Source organism: Rhinolophus sinicus, linkage group LG06 (genome assembly GCF_036562045.2).
Source record: "Rhinolophus sinicus isolate RSC01 linkage group LG06, ASM3656204v1, whole genome shotgun sequence".
Classification (NCBI taxonomy): domain Eukaryota; kingdom Metazoa; phylum Chordata; class Mammalia; order Chiroptera; family Rhinolophidae; genus Rhinolophus; species Rhinolophus sinicus.
The window spans coordinates 116,472,874-116,492,049 of NC_133756.1; the positions used below are offsets into that span (position 1 = coordinate 116,472,874).

General features: G+C 35.8%; 1 protein-coding gene and 1 long non-coding RNA gene across 5 annotated transcripts in view; one reads left to right on the forward strand and one right to left on the reverse strand.

The window, feature by feature from the left end:
- The window catches only part of RSF1 (remodeling and spacing factor 1), a 124,297-nt gene that overhangs the window by 35,118 nt on the left and 70,003 nt on the right, over positions 1–19,176 (forward strand). The gene's annotated exons all lie outside the window — the stretch shown is intronic.
- LOC141572218 (uncharacterized) overlaps positions 6,869–19,176 on the reverse strand; it is a 73,496-nt gene continuing 61,188 nt past the window's right edge. The window contains exons 2-3 of the long non-coding RNA XR_012497470.1: positions 12,341–12,416; positions 6,869–6,947 (exon numbers count right to left, since the gene is read on the reverse strand). This is a non-coding gene — a long non-coding RNA (uncharacterized LOC141572218). The remainder of the gene's footprint in view (positions 6,948–12,340; positions 12,417–19,176) is intronic.

Here is a 19,176-nt window from a genome sequence, read left to right on the forward strand (position 1 = left end):
TTCCACCCCCACCCCCTGCTATTCTGGTTCAAGCCGTTGTTTCTCAGTCTAGTTGTGTAGGACACAGCTCCCTGGCCCATGCTGGTATTATGAGCTTTGCTACCGCTGCTCCCCCACCCGGCCACACCCCCAGGCAGTTGGTCCTCGGTCGTCGGTCAGCCACTCACAGCAGCTCACAGCAGCTCTCGCCAGCTGCTGGCCACCGGCCACTCACACTGGCCACCGGCCACTCATGGCAGCACACGGCAGCCCGAGGTAGCTCATGCCAAACTCTGGCTGCTCACGGCCGCCCAGCTCCAGGGAGAGCTGTTGTTCACAATCTTAGCTGTAGAGAGCACAGCTCACTGGCCCACGTGGGAATCGAACTGGCGGCCTTCAGCATTAGGAGCACAGCACTCCAACCGCCTAAGCCACTGGGCCAGCCCGATAAGCAAATTTTTAACTATTCAAAGTGCTTTTTGAAATACCAGTAAAGTTGGTATTTTGCCTTTAACAAAATATTTATTAATAATTAAGAATCAAGGTTCTGGAGCTTAAAAAGATGGTGGAAATTCAGGACACAGATTTTAACATTTTTAAAGGGTATAGTCCCTTGTAAGTAAATCTGTTTATTAACATGGGTTTCTTTGTTTACATGTTCTTAGAACTTAGGTAGAAATATCTCGTATACCAATTCCAGTTCTACTGTTAATAAACTTAGGACCATGGCTAATCTACTTTGCCCCTTGTATCTTAGTTTCTTTGTAAAATGTGAAAAACAGGACGAGATGATTTTATAAACCCCTTCAGTTTTATGGTTATAACCGCAGGTTCTAGCTCATTTTTAAAAATTGAGATATATTTACATAACATAAAAATTTTCCTTTTGAAAGCATACAATTCAGTGGGGTTGTTTTTTGTTTTCAGTATATTCACAAGGTTGTGCAACCATCACTACTGTCTAAACCAGAACATTTTTATCACCCCAGAAAGAAACCCCATACCCATTAGCAATTATTCCCCCTTTCCTGAGTCCTTCGCAACCACTAATCTATTTTTTGACTCTATGGATTTGCCTATTCTGGATGTTTCATATAAATAGAATTATATAATATGTGGCCTTTTGTTTCTGTCTTCTTTCACTTAGCATGTTTTCAAGGTTCATACATGTTGTAGCATGTGTCAGAACTTAACTTCTTTTTATGCCTGAAGAATATTCCATTTTATGTATGGATAATACCACTGTTTATCCATTTATCAGCTATTTGGCTTGTTTCCATCTTTTGCTATTGTTAGTGCTGCTATGAATATTTGTGTGCAGGTTTTTGGGTAAACATGTGGTTTCCTTTCTTCTAAGTATGTATCTAATGTAGAATTGCTGGGTCATATGGTAATTCTATGCTTAACTTTTTGAGGAACTGCCAGACTCTGTCAAAAAAGGTGCACCATTTTGAATTTTCACTGGGAATGTATGAGTTCCAACTGTTTTACATGCCTCCTCACGAGCACTTACTATGTGTTATTAATTGATTGATTTTAACCATCTTAGTGGGTGTGAAGTGTTATTTCATTGTGGTTTTGATTTGCATTTCCCTTATAACTAAATGATGTTGAACATTTTTTTCATGTGCTTGTTGGCCTTTATATATCTTTGGAAAATGCGGATTCATGTCTTAGTCCATTTTTTCATTGTCTTTTTTGTTGTTGAGTTTTAAAAATTTTTTTAAATATATATTCTGGATACTAGACCCTCACCAGGTATATGATTTGCAAGTAATTTCTCCCATTTTGTGTATTGTCTTTTCATTTTCCATGTAATAGCCTTTGAAGCATGAAAGTTTTAATTTTTGTTGAAATCCAATTTATGTTTTGCTTTGTGGCTATTGCTTTAGCATCATATGTAAGAAACCATTGTCCAACCCAAGGTCACAAATATTTAGTATTCTGTTTTTTCACAGAGTTTTGTATTTTTAGATCTTATATTTAGATCAGTGATCCATTTTAAGTTAATTTTTGTATTTGTTGTGAGATAGGGGTCCAACTACATTATTTTGCATGTGGATATCCAGTTATCCATTACCATTTGTTAATAAGACTCTTCTCTTTCCCCCATTGGATTGCCTTGACATCTTTGAAGAAAATCAGTTGACCATAAATGTGAGGGTTTATTTCTGAAGTCTTTATCTTACTGACTTATATGTCATTTTTTATGCTAGTATTATATTGTCTCAGTTACTGGAGCTTAGTAGTAAATTTTGAAATTGTTCATCTTTTTCAAATTGTTTTGGTTATTCTGCATCATTTGCATTTCCTTATGCATTTGAGAATTAGCTTGTCAGTTTCTGCAAAAATGCTAGCTAGGATTTGAATAAGAATTGTGTGTGTCTGTACATAATGTTGGGTTATATTGGCTTCTTAACAAAAGTAAGTGTGCTGATACATGAAAACAGGATGTCTTTTAAAATGCAAGGTGTGATCAAACAATATGGTGAATGTTTAAATTAAAAAAAAAAATTATTACAGTAAAAGACACATTGCCATTAATCCCCCTCAAAATACTCCCTCTCGCCTCGAACACACATCCTATCGTTCTTGCCACGTTCTGGAAGTCCTCTTTCATGAGTCTTTACTTGCGCTTTCATGGCTGCCTTGACGTCCTGAATCATTTTGACTTTGGGGAAGAACCAGAAGTCGCACAGTGCCAGATCCGGGAAATAAGGTGGATGAGGACACACCGTAATGTTTTTATTTGACAGAAATTGCCCTATACCAGAAATGATGTGTGACATGGCGTGTTGTCATGATGGAGGATGATTTATAGCACACTGTAAAACACACCTTTTCTCAACCATATCTCACACCCGACTGACTGTACAGAACTAGTTAAAACTTATCATACACCTTTACTATGGTTTGACGCACTGCTCCTGTATTAAAGTTCCCTGCCTTTCTTTTGGATGGCACTTGGCAGCAGCATTCACTGTATTTTGTGATCACAACGGAAAGGCTCCGTGTCACACTTTGCTTCTGATACAGCAATTTCTGTCAAATAAAAACATTATGTTGTGTCCTCATCCACCTAATTCACTGGACCTAGCACCATGCGACTTCTAACTCTTCCCCAAAGTCAAAATGACCAAGAAAGCTAAACATTTTGAATGGATGCAGGACATCGAGGCAGCGACGACAGTACAACTAAAGACACTCACGAAAGAGGACTTCCAGAACTGCTTCAAAAGTGGCAAGAATTGGTGAACACACAATGGGATTTATAGATGATGTAATACAGAATTGTATACCTGAAATCCATGTAATTTTGCTAACAGTTGTCACCCCAATAAATTCAAAAATTAATTAAAAAAAAAAGTGGCAAGAACGATGCGATAAGTGTGTTCGAAGGGATGTAGAGTGTTTTGAGGGGGATTAATGGCAACGTGTCTTTTACTGTAATACATTTTTTTATTTAAACATTCACCATAGTTGTTGATCACTTTGGTCTTTAATTCCTTTCAAAAATGTTTTATAGTTTTCTGAGTCCAGTCTTAATATTTATTTTGTTCAGTTAATTCCTTAGTATTTTGTTGTTTTGGTGTTATTGTAGTTGTAATTGTTTTCTCAATTTCATTTTCAGATTATTCATTGCTAGTGTGTAGAAAACACTAAGTTTTGTATATTGATCTTATGTCTTACATCTTTGTCAAACTCATTTATTAGCTCAAATAGTTTTTTTGTGTGTGCATTCATAAGACTTTCTACATATACAAGATTATGTCATCTGCAAACGTAGATAGTTTTACTTCCTACTTTCCAGTCTAGATGCCCTTTATTTCTTGCATATTTACTCGCACTAGAATCTCTGGCATACTGTTGAATAGAAATGGTGAGAGCAGATATCCTTGTCATGTTCCTGATCCTGGGCAAAGTTTTCAGTCTTTAATATTTAGTGTGATGTTGGTTAGCCAAGGGGTTTTCATAGATACCCTATATCAGATTGAGGAAATTCTCTTCTTTTTCTAGTTTTTTGAATATTTTTGTCATGACAAGTGTTGGATTTTGTCAGATGTTTTTTTGGCATCTATTGAGATCACCATCTGGATTTTGTCCTTTATTCTCTTAATATGATGTATTACATTGATTCATTTTTGTATGTTGAAACCTTACAGTCCTGCAGTCAGTCTCACTTGGTTATGGTCCATAATCCTTTTTGTATGTTGCTAGATTTGGTTTGTTGATTTATTTGGGGGGATTTTTCTACCTATATTCATAAGGGATATTTGTTGTTTTCTTTTCTTGAGATGTCTTTGTCTGGTTTTGACATCTGGGTAATACTGGCCTCATAGGAGAGTTGAGAAATGTTTTCTCTTTTATTTTTTTGCAAGTGTTTGTGAAATATTAGTGTTAATTCTTTAAACATTTATTAGAATTTAACAGTGAAGCCATCTGGGCTTTGGCTTTTCTTTATTGGAAATTTTTTTTGGCTTGTTTACTCGATTTCTTTACTTGTCATAGGTCTATTCAGATTTGTATGTCTTCTTAAGTTGATTTCAGTAGTTTGTATCCTTCAAGGAAATTGTCCATTTTATCTCCCTTACCTAGTTTATTGGCACACAGCTGTTCATAGTATTCACTTATAATCCTTTTTATGTAATCAGTAGTAATATTCCCTCTTTCTTTCCTCATTTTACTAGTTTGAGTGTTCTTCTTTTTTCTTTTTGTTTAAATTAATTTAATTTTTTTTCAATTGGGGCACATTGAGGAACAGTGTGTTTTTCCAGCACCCATCAGCTCCATGTCAAGTCGCTGTTTTTCAGTCCAGCTGCGGGGGGGGGGGGGGGGGCACAGCTCACTGGCCCACGTGGGAATTGAACTGGTGACCTTGGTGTTATGAGCACTGCATTCTAACCATTTAGCCAACCAGCCACCCACCGGTGGCTCAGCTCCAAGTGCAAGCCGCTGTTTCTCACTGGCCCATGTGGGAATCGAACCAGCGACCTTGGTGTTATGAGCCCTGTGCTGTAACCACTGAGCCAACCGGCCACCCCCTCTTCTTTTTTCTTGATCAGTGTAACTAAATTTGTCAATTTTGTTGATCTTGTTAAGAAACAATTTTTGGTTTTGTTGAATTTCTCTATTTTTCTATTTGATTATTTCCTTCTCCTTGCTTTGAGTTTAGTTTGCTCTTCTTTTTTAGAATCTTAAGGCCGAAATTTAGGTTATTAATTTGAGAACTTCCTCTTTTTTAATATAGGCATTTTCAGGTATTATATACAATGTAATCCCTGCTTAGCGTCACTCCATAAATTGGTATAATGTATTTTGTTTTCAATGATCTCAAAGTATTTTCTCTTTCTGCTGTGATTCCCTCTTTGACCCATTGGCTATTTAGTAATATGTTGTTTAATTTCCACCTATTTATGAATTTCCTCAATTTTTTCCTATTACTGATTTCTAATTTTATTCCATTGTATAGGATATATTTTGTATGATGACGACCCCATTAATTTTGTTGAGACTTGTTTTATGGACTTACTTAACACATATTGGGTCCTTCTTCAATGTTAAAAAGTAATTTTTCTCTGTAGATATTTATTGAGATTTGTTAATTTCATTTTTACTGTCCTTTTTAAAAGAGCTATACACTCTACCTTAATTCTTTATTTTCCTTCAGCTGCCATGTATCTTCTTCTTCCCCCTTGTATTAGTTATCTGTTGCTTTCATGACAAATTTCCCCAAAACTTAATAGCTGAAAACAGTGAACATCAGACATTTCTTACCTCACAGTTTTTGTGTGTGAGGAATTTGAATGTGGCTTACCTGGGTGCCTCTGGCTCAGAGTGTCGCATTAAGCTGTAGTCAAGCTGACAGCCTGGATTGCAGTCTCAACTGAAGGCTCAACTGTGGGAGGATCCACTTCCAAGCTCTATCACTTGGCTCTGATAGAATCCTTGTCATGGCTTCTGAGTAGGGCAGCTCACAACATTGCAGCCCCATAGGGCACTGCTTCTTCATAGCACAGCTTACAACATGCAACGGAACCCACGAGTGAGAGAGGGCACCTAAGACATGTCATGTCTTTTTATAACCAAATCTTAGAAATGACATACTGTCTGTAACTTTTGCCATATTCTGTTTGTTCGGATGAAATCACTCACTAGATCTGGCTCATAATCAAGGCAAAAGGGAATCACATAAGATCAGTGAATACCAGGAGGATCATTATGGGCCACATAAAGGCTGTCTATCGTATTATAGCAAACTGCTTGAAATAATTTTCATTTGGATTTGCTACTTTACCTCCCATTCACTCTTCACTTTTTTCTTTTCTCTGTACCATTCCATTCCAATAAAATTGCTTTTACACGGCAGGAGTTTGAGCAGTTCCTTATTGCTGAATTCAGCTGACCCTTTTTATTCCATATCTTCTCAGTTGCTCTGGTTGTTTTTTCCTTGAAACCCTCTCTTCTTTTGGCTTCTTTTCTACAATACTGATTTTCCCTCTACCCCTAGTAGTCTCCTTTGCCAGTTCTTTCTTTTTTTCTAAGCTCCGGATGTTTTGTACTGCAGAGCTTTGTTCCAGACCCTCCCCTAGTCTCATTTCATATACCCTCCCTGGATGATCTTATCTATTCCCGTGACTTTACACCCCTTATGCTAGTGACTCATATTTTCATCCTGAATCTTCTTAGTTCCAAGGCCAGTTTATTCAACTGCATAATGAACATATTTACTTCAAAAATAAAGTGAATCTATATTAAGGTAGATACTAAACCATTGTAACAAAAATACTCCAAATATGATTACTTAAATAAGAAATACATTTATTTCTCTCTGTCATAACAGTCTGACTGATCTAGCCTCTTGGGGCAGTTGTGTTCCATGAGATTATTCGGGGATCCAGGTTCTTTCTGTTTCATTGTTCCACCCTAGGGCTTTTTGCTTTTCTGTGTTGTAGAATGTAATACTTCAGCTGTAGGAAAGGAAAAGAAAGTAAGTCCAGGGCAAGCAATTTTCTTTTAAGAAGTGAGGCAAAAGTTGTATGTGTTACTTATGTTGTTCTATTGGGAAGAACACAGTCACATGATCACACCTATTTATAGAAGAGACTAGAAAATATCAATTCTTCATAAGTGGCCATAAACTTTGGGAAATGGGTGTGGGAGGAAGATTTGTGTGGGATACCTATTAAAGATTTGGTTCCCCTCCTTTGGGATGGTATACATCTCCCTGCTGATGAAATCAGGCGTAGTATATTACACTTTGGGGCTGAAGCGTTAAGAGCAGTGTATGTTTTCCATGTCTTTTGTTATGATGACTGATACTTTTTTAGGTAGTGCTGTTCATTTTGGGGTGACGGTGAGGGGGAGCCATTGCCAAACTGCCATCAACATATAGCGTAGCCCAGGAATACATTTTTGTTGCTGTAAACCTAGGGGCAAACTATTTCTTACAGGGTCACATAGTATATATTTTAGGCTTGTGGTCTTTACAGTCTCTTTCACAACTACAGACAATTTGTAATGAATGGATAATAGCAGTGTTTCAAAAAAGTTTATAAAAACAAGCACTCAGTCTGCAGGCCATAGTTTGCCAACTACTGTTGTAAACCATTGAGATTTGAGTATCATTTATTACTGCAGCATAATTTAGACTACCCTGACTGACACTCTTGGTTAAATGGCACTAACACCCCCATCTACTTACCCAAACCAAAAATCTTAAGTATCATCCTTGACTCCTTTCTCATTTCCCAAACTAAATTTTGACCTCTCTTTCTCTCTGAGCTTGTCCTTTAATAGATGAAGATAATAAGACCCAAAGAGAAATACTTGTTCTTGGGCATATATCCAAGTTAGTGGGGAAAAAAATTATCTATTCAATCACTGAAACAGAACCCTGTTGGTTATTCTGGACTTTCTTTTGTCCTTCACCTCTAGTATATTACTAAGCCCTGATTGATTTAACCTCCTTAATCTCTTTCAACTCAGTTTACTCAATCCTAGCTGTCTCTACTCTAACTGTGGTCATTTTCTGTCACTTGGATTATTGTGGGAATCTCTAGGTTGGATTCCTTGCCTCTAGTCTTGTTACCACAATTACAGTGGTAAAGTGAAAATGAGAGTGATCTTTCTTCTCTGCTTTAATCCCTTAAAGTTTGAGCCCTTGGGGGCTGCTGGTTAGCTCAGTTGGTTAGAGTGAGGTGCTCTTAACAAGGTTGCTGGTTCGGTCGCCACATGGGCCACTGTGAGCTGTGCCCTCCACAACTAGATTGAAACAACAACTTGACTTGGAGCTGATGGGTCCTGGAAAAACACACTTAAATAAATAAAAAGTTTTAAAAAACAAAAAAACAAATCTGAGCCCTTGTCCTCTGAATGGAAAATAAATTTCTTAACATGACAACAGAGTTGTTGATATAATGGTCCCTGATTTTTTTCTCTGGGTTTTTGTTATTCTGTTTACTAAATTCTACCATACAAGACTGGTTTTGGTTTAAAGAATGGTCGTGCTCTTTCTGGCTCCTTGGTTCTTTGTATATGACTAAAGTAGGCCTTGCCCTTAAGTCTTCCAGCACTCTCTTAATACTTTACCTTGTTTTATTTCCTTCATAGTATTTATCACTCTCTAAAATCACCATGTTTACTTTTTAAGTCTGTCTCTACAAGAATCAAAGCTCTGTGAGTTCAAGGATTTTTGTCAGTCTCTTACATTTTTAGCACCTGAACCAGTGCCTAACACATAGCTGTTGCTCAATAAATATTTGTTGAATGAATGAATGAATGAATGAACACTTTCCTTGCAGAAGTCTCAATCTCTCTCTCTTTCTCTCTCTCTCTGTCTTCCTTTCCCTCCCTCCCTCCCTCCTTCCCTCCCTTTCTCCCTCCTTTTCTCAGTGGCTCACACCCCCTCAACCCTTGTCACTGATGTTCAGTGCTGCCATAGTATTTTTCAGTTGTCCTCCACTGAGCTTATAGTACCTGGTGAGGGTATGTAAAGCAGAGACAGCAATCCTGTAGGATTATGGCTCTTCTCTTATGACCTCGTTTAAGCTTAATTACCTCCTTAAAGTCCCCGTCTCGAAATAGACATATTGTAGGTTAGGGTTTCAACATATGGATTTTGAGGAGCCACAGTTCAGTCCCGTGAAAATGTTTTGTGAAGAAAGTGATTGTGCTGATTAATAAAAAGGGAAGGAGGGTTGAAAACTACTACTATCATAAATTATGTAGTTCCCTCAACGTAAGAATTTATTGAAATTGCATTCATATGCAACTTTTTAGGAGCCTATTTATTTTGTAAACTGGAGACTCATCCTTATAAACTATCTTTTCTGGGAAACAAGATCTCTTGATTTCTTAGTAATTTAGATTCATAGAATATTAACACTTCAGCAATTATCATTGGCATGAGGATTTGTTGGGATCATTAAAACTGATTTATATTATTGTGTGCATCTGTAATTTATTGTGGAATCTGTAGTGATTTCTAGACAAAGGATAAAAAAACATTGAATTAAGAATCAAGAGATCTAGCTTTTCTATTAAGGTTTTGATTCTGAGTGAATAAGTTTCATATTACTGTGACTTGGCACATCCTTCCAGTTAGAACATGAAAGAACATTGAGAAAGAAGACTGCCCTAAACCTCAATTTTGCGAATCATCAGGTAGTATTGATAGTTGTGAAAGCACTTTGAAAAATAAAATTTATGGAAATGAAAATTGCCAGTATCACCAATAACTTGCTTGAATTTCTCAAGTAAATAAAAGATTTTATTTTGAGTGTAAAAACTCCCTTGGAAAGAAAAATTACCCTGTTTACTCATATTATTGCCTAGTTTGGGGTAAGTGGTTAGCTCCAAAATAAAAATGTTAGGAGAAACTATGCTGTAATTTTTCTCTTAGTATCCCAGTTGACAAGATAACTTGGATTCTGATATAATGTGAAATTCTGTACCATCATGGTTGTTGGGGTAATAATATCTACTTCCGTACTATTCTTTGAAATCCATTAACACTTAATAAAATGTTCATTTCAAAACTTTTGAGTAACGTTTTGATTAAAAATACTAGTAATACTGAATAAAAAATAAAACTTCATTATATTATAGTCAAGCTTTTCAAAATTGCCCACATATGCTGTATTTGCTTTTTCAGTTCCTACAGAATCTTCCCCATCTGGTTTCTGCCCTCACTGAGCTGCCAAAAGCAAGTCTTGCAGTGTTGTCATGTCCAGTGGACATTCTTCAGTTCTTGTTTCCAAAATTTTTTATCATTCTTCCACAGTTTAATCTTTTTAAATCTCTCTCAGCTTTCCTTGGTTTCTTCGTACCTCTGTTTATTCTTTCTGATTTTCTTTTGCCGGGTTTGCTCTCTGACCTCTGGACGATGTCATGCGTAGCATACAGAACAGAATTATCTAATAGAAAAGCTGGAAGATGCCTTAACATAATTAATTTAAACACAGGATCTAACCATAAATGTGGTTAGCTAAGAATCCACAGCTGCTAGAGCTATCAGATTTTCATCCCCCTAATATTTAGTAAACGTTTTTTGATGGCCTACTCGGTAAAGGACTTAGATACTGCCGCGAATATATGAGACACTGGTGTTCATGAGACTGGAATTCAGTAAAGGAAGAAAACTAAAGTAGGTAACACAAATAAATATAATGCCAGGCAGAATGCAGCTGCTTTAAAAGTGCAGTGTAGTATCAGGGTAAAGTAGTTTTGTGGGTCATTTTAGTGTTTGTGGTAAAGATTATGACTGATAAAAAATAGATAAGCATTGATTTCTTTCTTCCTTCTAAAGAATAATGCTTAGGAAAACAATGTGAAAGATAGAAGTAGACCACAGTGGTAAGGTAGAAAGTGTTCAACATGAAATCATACTTAGAGCTAAGGGGTCACTCAGTGATTTTTATGGAAGGCATTTAGAACAGCTGATACATGTTACATGGTAGGCAAAAGTTTGACCCTGATGGTCTTCACTCCTTGGTGAATATGTTACATGGCAAAAGGGGCTTTATGGATATGATGAAATTTATCAGTTGACCTTGAGATAGGGTGATTATCCTGAATTATCCAAATGGGCCCAATGTAAATAAATGAGCCCTTAAAAGCAGAAGAGGTAGGCAGAAGGAGAAATCAGAGATACTAGAAGTGTTAGAAGGACTCAAAACCCTGGCTAGCTTGAAAGTGGAGGGTCACATGGAAAACACGAGAAGGAAATGAATTCTGCCAACAGTCTGAATGAGCTTGGAAGTTGGTTTTTGCCCAGAGCCCCCAGAGAGGAATTCAGCCCTGATAGCACCTTGATATCAGGCTTTGTGAGACTGTAAGCAGGGAACCCAGCCACACCAGGCTATACAGGACTTCTGTCCTACAGAAACTGAGAAAATAAATGGGTGTTTTTTGTTTTTTATTTGTTTGTTTGTTAATTAAAGTTTATTGGGGGTGATAATGGTTAGTAACGTCACATAGGTTTCAAGTATACAATTTTGTAATACATCATCTGTATATCACATTGTGTGTTCACCACCCGGAGTCAGTTCTCCTTCCAGCACCGTATATTTGATCCCTTTTACCCTCATCTACCATCCTCTTCTCCCCTTACCCTCTGGTAGCCACTAAACTATTGTCTGTGTCTATCAGTTTTTGTTTTTGTTTTGTTTGTCTTGCTCCTTTGTTACTTTCAGTTTTATATCCCACACATCAGTGAAATCATATGGTTCTCGACTTTTTCTGTCTATTTTACTTGGCATAATAATCTCAAGATCCATCCGTGTTGTCACAAATGGCACTATGTCTTTTTTCTATGGCAGAATAGTATTCCATTGTGTATATATACCACATCTTCTTTATCCAATCATCTATCAAAGGACACTTTGGTTGTTTCCATGTCTTGGCCACCGTAAATAATGCTGCAATGAACATTGGAGTACATATATCCTCATGGATGTTTTCAGGTTTTTTGGGTAGATCCTGGGGTCATATGGTAATTCTACTCTTAATTTTTTGAGTAACTTCCATACTGTTTTCCATAGTTGTGCCAATTTACATTCCCACCAACAGTGTATAAGGGTTCCTTTTTCTCCACAGCCTGGTCCCCAACACTTGTTATTATTTATCTTGTTGATGATAGCCATTCTAATTGGTATGAGGTGATAGCTCATTGTGCTTTTTTTTGCATTTCTCTGAGATTAGTGATGTTGAGCATCTTTTCATATGTCTATTGGCCATCTGTATGACCAAGGAGGGTGTTATTTTAAGATGCTGAATGTGTGGTATTTATTACACAGCAATAGAAAACTAATAGAGATTTATTCTATTAATGAGAGATTTGTAATTTGATAAGAAAACTCACCAATGATTTTCAGTTTTCAAAAATTCTTTGGAAAAGTATTTTTGCCATGTCATTTTCATCAAAATATGCTCTTTTCCTGTAAAAACCATAGATAGAATTATGAAATTCTCACATTAGTGCATTTAATTATTTACTCTAAATCAAACCTAATGCATTAGACAGATTTACTTATTGGTATTAAATGAGACAGGTTAGCTGGAAAGAGTTAGAATTTTGGTGTTAAAAAATTTGGGCTTCATTCTTGGCTCCTTTGCACTCTTGATCTCAGGAAACTTTATCTCACTTGTCTAAACCCAAGTTGATTGATTCATGTGTAAAACTGAGAAAATGCAATCTTATCAGAGAAACTAACATTTATCTTGCAGCATTGTGAGAATTTAATGAAGTACTGTAAGAAATGCATTCGAAATAGCAGCTGACGTTGGCGCCAAGGGTAAAAGTATTATTGAGGCTAATATAATATTAAAGATACTGTTGAAGCTTACATTATTACCTAATTTGTAAGGTATATGTTAGGTTGGTGCAAAAGTAATTGCGGTTTTTGCAATTGTTTTTAACCTTTTAAACGGCGATTACTTTTGCACCAACCTAATAAAAGATACTATTAAGGTAATTTAGTTAATAGAAGCTATCATACCACAGACCTTTATCATCTGTCTCCTGAACCTTCTCCTTCTAATTGATCTTACAGCGTTTAGTCTTGTATTCTTCTACTACCTTGTGCTCATTGCGACAAGAATGACCTTTTAAACACAAAGTTTTAACAGTAACTATCATGTCACTTTCAGAATTATTTAGTGGTTCCCTTTCACTTAATCTAAACTCTGTCATAGCATTCAGTGCTCGTAATGGTTTAGCCACTTTTCTTCAGCCGCATCTAATGACACACTTCCCTGTGTACCCTACTCCTTACGAGTATATTCTGTGTCATTCACAGAACATACCGTCTTTTTCATTCCTCAGAGTTTTTGCATGTACTGTATCTTCTGCCTGAAATGCCTTCCCGCCAGCTTGTTTTCCTGACAGACTTATTTATCCTTTAGATCTCAGCTCAAGTATTACTTTCTCCTTGAGGCCTTCTCCCGGGAAGATGTTCCTTCATGGATTTATGTGAAAGTCCATCAAAGAAACTGTCATATAGTTTTTATATTAAATGTTCAGTATGTAGCAGGCACTGTGTTTTAATACTTTCCGTATATGGCTCACCTTTGAAATAGATATTATCCTCACTGTATGCACAAGGAAATTTATTTTGAGAAACTAAATAACCTGGCCAGGCTTACATTGCTAGAAATGGCAGAGCCAGCATTCAAGCCAGGACTTTATGAGTCCAGTGCTTCAAAATATCACTAATAATTGCCCCTCACATTTGCCTTTCTTGTAGATTGTAAGCATTTTGAATGCTTTTTTCCATCTTTTATGAATTGATATTAGATGAGTTAATCATTTAGACAATTTCAGTTTCCTTTCACTTGGCTGCTAATAAGCTTAATTCTATATTTACTTCTTAGTTGTACTCGTTAGCTACATTAGCTGGTTTTCTGATAGAATTTTTACTTTTCCCTGTTAACATGGCTCTTGATCTTTTATCTTTCTCTTTGTGGTACCATTGTATGTATGTATTACAGAAAGCTATTTGTTTTCCTTTTGAAGTCAGTGAAGTATATATAATTTAGTGAGCTAATATCTGGTATCTGTTAGACCTTGTTCCTTGGCTCACTGCAGACGTTACCAGTATGAGCTTTAACTGCTAAGCCTAGACATCGCAGGCTGCACTGCTACCACAGTCAGTTAGCATTGGCATGTTTGTCATCTCTAGGTAGTGTCTCCCTTAAACAGTTGAAATAAGACCTATAGAATGAGTAGACATTTGATAGGAAATTACCAGTAGCTTAGCATCACAGTAATATAAAATGCCTAGAGGGAATGGCAATGAGTGGCAGCCTAGGAGTTATTTGAAAACGAGATTATTGTGATAATCCAACTGGGCAATGAAGAGACCTCAATTTCGGTTTTGGTGATAGGATGGAAAGGAGAGGATAGATGTGAGAGTTATCTGAAAGGTAGAATCAATAAGTCCTGGTAACTGATTAGAGAGGGAAAGAGGTGTCTCGCAACTCAGCTAAGGGCATTTATTGTTGTGCTATATCCTGCACTTGGCAACATATATTCTCCAATATCATCCAGAGTGTAAAGGAACCCGAAAAACTAGCTGGTGATGCTCTACTTTTAAGGTGGAATTACCCTCCTAAAAGTGAAGAAACCCAGTGAGTGGAATTTCAACTAGCAGCTGTGCTAGGACACGCTAACCTCTTGCCTAGTCAGATAGGCCTTGACCTTATCGAGCTTCACAATCCTTTTATTTGGTGAGGAGTCACAAAGAAATTTCTCTGCCAATGAACTCTCATATTGCCATGAAACTCCTCTATTTGTTGTGGTTGTTAATGATTTTAGATACCACCATGAGCAGTTTCGGACACCTTAGCCATAGATAATGAATATACCACCATGTTAATAAACAGATATCTGCTCTTAACAAGGTTAGTACTTGTGCCTCTACATTTCTACTGCCCTGACTCCTACACAAAGACATCCATATAAAGGCCTTGAAAAGTAATGGGAAAGCCAATTTTTAATAAATTATCCTTTAAAGGAAATCATGGTTGATTTTCTTTCACCTCAGAATAATTTCTGAGACAGATGGTAATTTATTATCACTGTTTTTCTTTGTGTGATTTCTTCACCACATGCCACAATTATTAAGATACAGTTTTTCAAAGAAAAAATTACTATCACATTGAATGTAATCATTGATTTTAAAATGCTCTTGATTTCAAGAAATGTTAAAATATGAAAACAAATACGCTTCTTAGAATAAGCAGAGTGTTTTCCGGGGTTCAATACTAGAGGGATAATGACATTCAGTAGAAAATAACCTAATGTGTCTCTTCTGGGGTGTTTCTGTACCCCTCTTTGGAAAATGTCATCATTTATTTGTACCTCAAAAGTAAAGGTGGAGGTAATCTCTGTCCCTTGCTCTCTAGTAACACGTTTAGCAATCTTTTAAAGTGAATAAGTTTGGCAATAGATGGCCTTAACTTAAGTGGCCATTTCAAAAAGACCCGTTGCTTTTACTCCTTAAGAAGTCATAAGGGCCGTCTTTTGTCACTTGTCATATTTAGGTCATATTTTGACAAGGTTTAGGTATTTTTCTACTGCTGTATTTATTTTTCAAAAGTAAATTAAGGTTAGCTTTAATTTTTGTTTGCTTTGTTAATAAATTAATTTGTATTTTTATTTTTTGTTGATGTAATTCATGTAATATGAAATTTGCCATATTAAAGTATATTCACTGATTTTTAGTATAGTCACTATGTTGTATAACCATGATCTCTAATTCCAGAATATTCTATTACCCCAAAAGAAACTCTGACCCATTAGCAGTCAGTCTCAATCATAACTCCCCTCTCCATTCCCCTGGCTACCACTAATCTACTTCCTGTTTCTATGGATTTGCCTACTTGGGATGTTTCTTATATATGGAATCATAAAATATGTGGCCTTTTATGTTGGACTTCTTAGCCTAATGATTTCAGGGTTTTTGTATAATGTATGAGTATTTTGTTCTTTTTTTAGTGCCAAATGCTATTTCATTGAATGGATTATATATCACATTTTATTAATCCCATCATCAGTTGATGATCCTTTGAATTTATGTCACTTTTTGGCTATTAGGAATAATGCTGCTATGAACATTAGTGTACAAGTTTTTTTGAGACTATGGATTTTCATTTTTGTATGTACCTAGGAATGTAATCACTGGGTCACATGATAATTTTATGTTCAATTTTTTGAGGAACTACCAGACTGTTTTCCATAGCTGTTGTACCATTTTACATTCCCATCAGCAATTTATGAAGGTTTTGATTTCTCTAAAACTTAATAATGATAAGGACTAATATTTGAGAGCTTACTATATACAAGGTACTATGCTATTTTACATACATTATCATTTAATTCATAACACAACCCAGATCATGGAGAATTAAGTAACTCCCAAAGTGACACAGATAGTAGATACTGAAGCAAGGATTGAACCACAGGTTTGTCTAATGCTACAGAATGAATAGTTAATACTTTCTATGTTAGAAAGCATTTTCACTTAATTTTAACTTTGTAAAATGTTCCTTAAAGAGTACCATTTTACTCTGTGGTAATATGTGAGCAACCATAATTTACCATCATAAATGAATTGCATGTGGTGGTGTAGAAAGAGCACTGGATTTGTAACGGGAAAACCTGAACTCTGCTAATTACTAGGTGTATAAGTTTAATTTAGTTACTTAACTTCTTTGACCCTCTGTTTTCTCTTTAGCAGAGTGCCTGTCAAGTAGTTCGAACCCAGCAAATGTTTAAATATTAATGATAAATTATCAGAGAAACAGCAGAGCAGTTTTAGGGAACTCTTTTTTTTCTGTGGTTGGCATTCGTTTGGAAATTGACAGCAACTTGGGCCAAATTACTTATATGGTGGATATAGAAATATTGGATTGCATTTTCTTTAGTTTTTTACTGAACTCTTATGTGACTTCAGGTGGTCCAAGGAATGTTTTTTTATAATAATACACCTGAAGGCTTGTCTATGGAGAAATAAGCAGTAATTCCTTAATTATGGCTGGGAAACCTCCTGTGGCAAAAGTGTCCTCGAGTAGACTTCAGGTTCGGCTTCTCCCCCCAGAGCTTTTTTCCCAGTGTGTACACTTGTACTTGTCATGACCTCTCAGTTATATACTCAGAAGTACTGCTCCTTCATAGCCACAGTTATTTACCTAGTGAACATACCTATAACTGCTTTGAGTGTGTTTTGAAAGAAGTTACATAAAAACAGCAATTTCAAGTTATTTCTCATTGCTTTAGCTAAGCCGATAAGCTTGGAAAGTAAAAATAGAATCTCCTGAAATTTCCTAAGTATGAAAACTTTAGGAACCATTTGCAAAATATTATGATGTTGATGATGTGTACATGTCTTAATTGTAGTCTGAACTGAAAATGAGGTAAGGATGGCATATATAAGATTTATTGAGTACTTGCTGTCTTATTTTTAAAACTTCTTTTGACTATTGCCTATAGTGTGAAATTTAATAACTTGCAAAGTGAAGCAGACACTTGACCTCATACCATCTGCAAAAATTAACTTAAAATGGATCAACAACCTAAATAAATGTTCTAAAACCATAAATATGTTAGAATAAAACATAGGGATAAATCTTCATGACCTTGGATTTGGCAATCGATTCTTAGATATGCCATCAAAAGCATGAGCAACAAGAGAAAAAATTAGATAAATTGAACTTTATCAAAATTAAAAACTTTTGTGCATCAAAGGACATTATAAAGCAAGTGAAATGACAACCTGCAGAATGGGAGAAAATATTTGCAAGTCATATGACTGATAAAAATGTAAAATCCAGAATGCATAAGACACTCCTAAAACTTAACAACCCAATTTAATAGACAACCCAATTTTAAAAGGAGCAAAAGTTGTGAGTAGACATTTCTCCAACAATATACGAAGTTTAATAAATTAGCACATGAAAAAAATGCTCAACATCACTTGTCATTGGGGAAATGCAAATCAAAAACTACAGCAAGATAACACTTTATACTTAATAGGACAGCTATTTCTTTTTTAAAAAAGGAAAATAATAAGTGTTGGTGAAGTTCTAGAGTTATTGAAAGCCTCATACGTTCCTGATGGAAATGCAAAATGGTACAGCTGCTGTGGAAAAGTTTCTGAAAAAGCTAAACATAGAATTACCATATGACCTAACAGTTTCACTTCTTCGTATATATTCAAAAGAATAGGAAACAGATATCTTGTATTCCAATGTCTATTTCAACATAATTCATAATAGCCAAAAGGTTGAAACTACCCAAGTATCCATCAACAGATGGATGGATAAACAAAATGTGGTGTATTCATACAATGGAATATTTTTCATCCCTAAAAAATATAGCACATGTAAGGAATGAAGTTCTTATATGTGCTATCGCATGGATAAACCTTGAAAACATTATGCTAAATGAAAGAAGCCAGACACAAAAAGAACTACTATTAGATGATTCAGTTATATGAACTGTCTGTAACAGGCAAATTCATAGAAAAGTAGGTTAGAGGTTACCAGGTGCTGCGGGGTGGGAGGAGGATGGGGAGTTACTATTGCTTACTAGTTAGAGTTTCTGTTTGGGTGATAAAAAAAGTTTTGGAAATAAAAAGTGGTAATGGTTACACAACATTGTGAATGTAATTAATGTCACTGAATTGTACACTTAATAGTTAAAGTGGCAAAATTTTTTTTATTATATGCATGTTTCTACAATAAAATTTTAGAAAATATAACGGGGAAATTTTTTCTAAATCTAGCAGTAATCTTAGCTTCAAGATATAGATATTCACTATAGTACTGGATACAGAGCATGACAAGGGAAGCCATTTAGTATGACGTAGGGTTAATTACCCAGAAAATCAAAGTAGGAAATTAAATCAACCACCAATGACTATTTAAATCTTAGACGTGTGTGAGTGTGTGTGTGTGTGTGTGTGTATCTGAAAAGTGTCATGAAACAATGCTTATGTACAGTTGGAACAACACTGATTTACTTCCTACCAGCTCTTAATTCTTTCCATTTCTATTTGTGTTCCATTTGGTTCTTACGGTGATTTCCTAGAACCATTTTCAGTTTTTCATATAAATAAGGGAGCTATATATAGTGAGTATCTGATAGGTATCTTCTTTATCTTGTCTCTTTTACTAGCAGCAAAACCTCCATTTTAC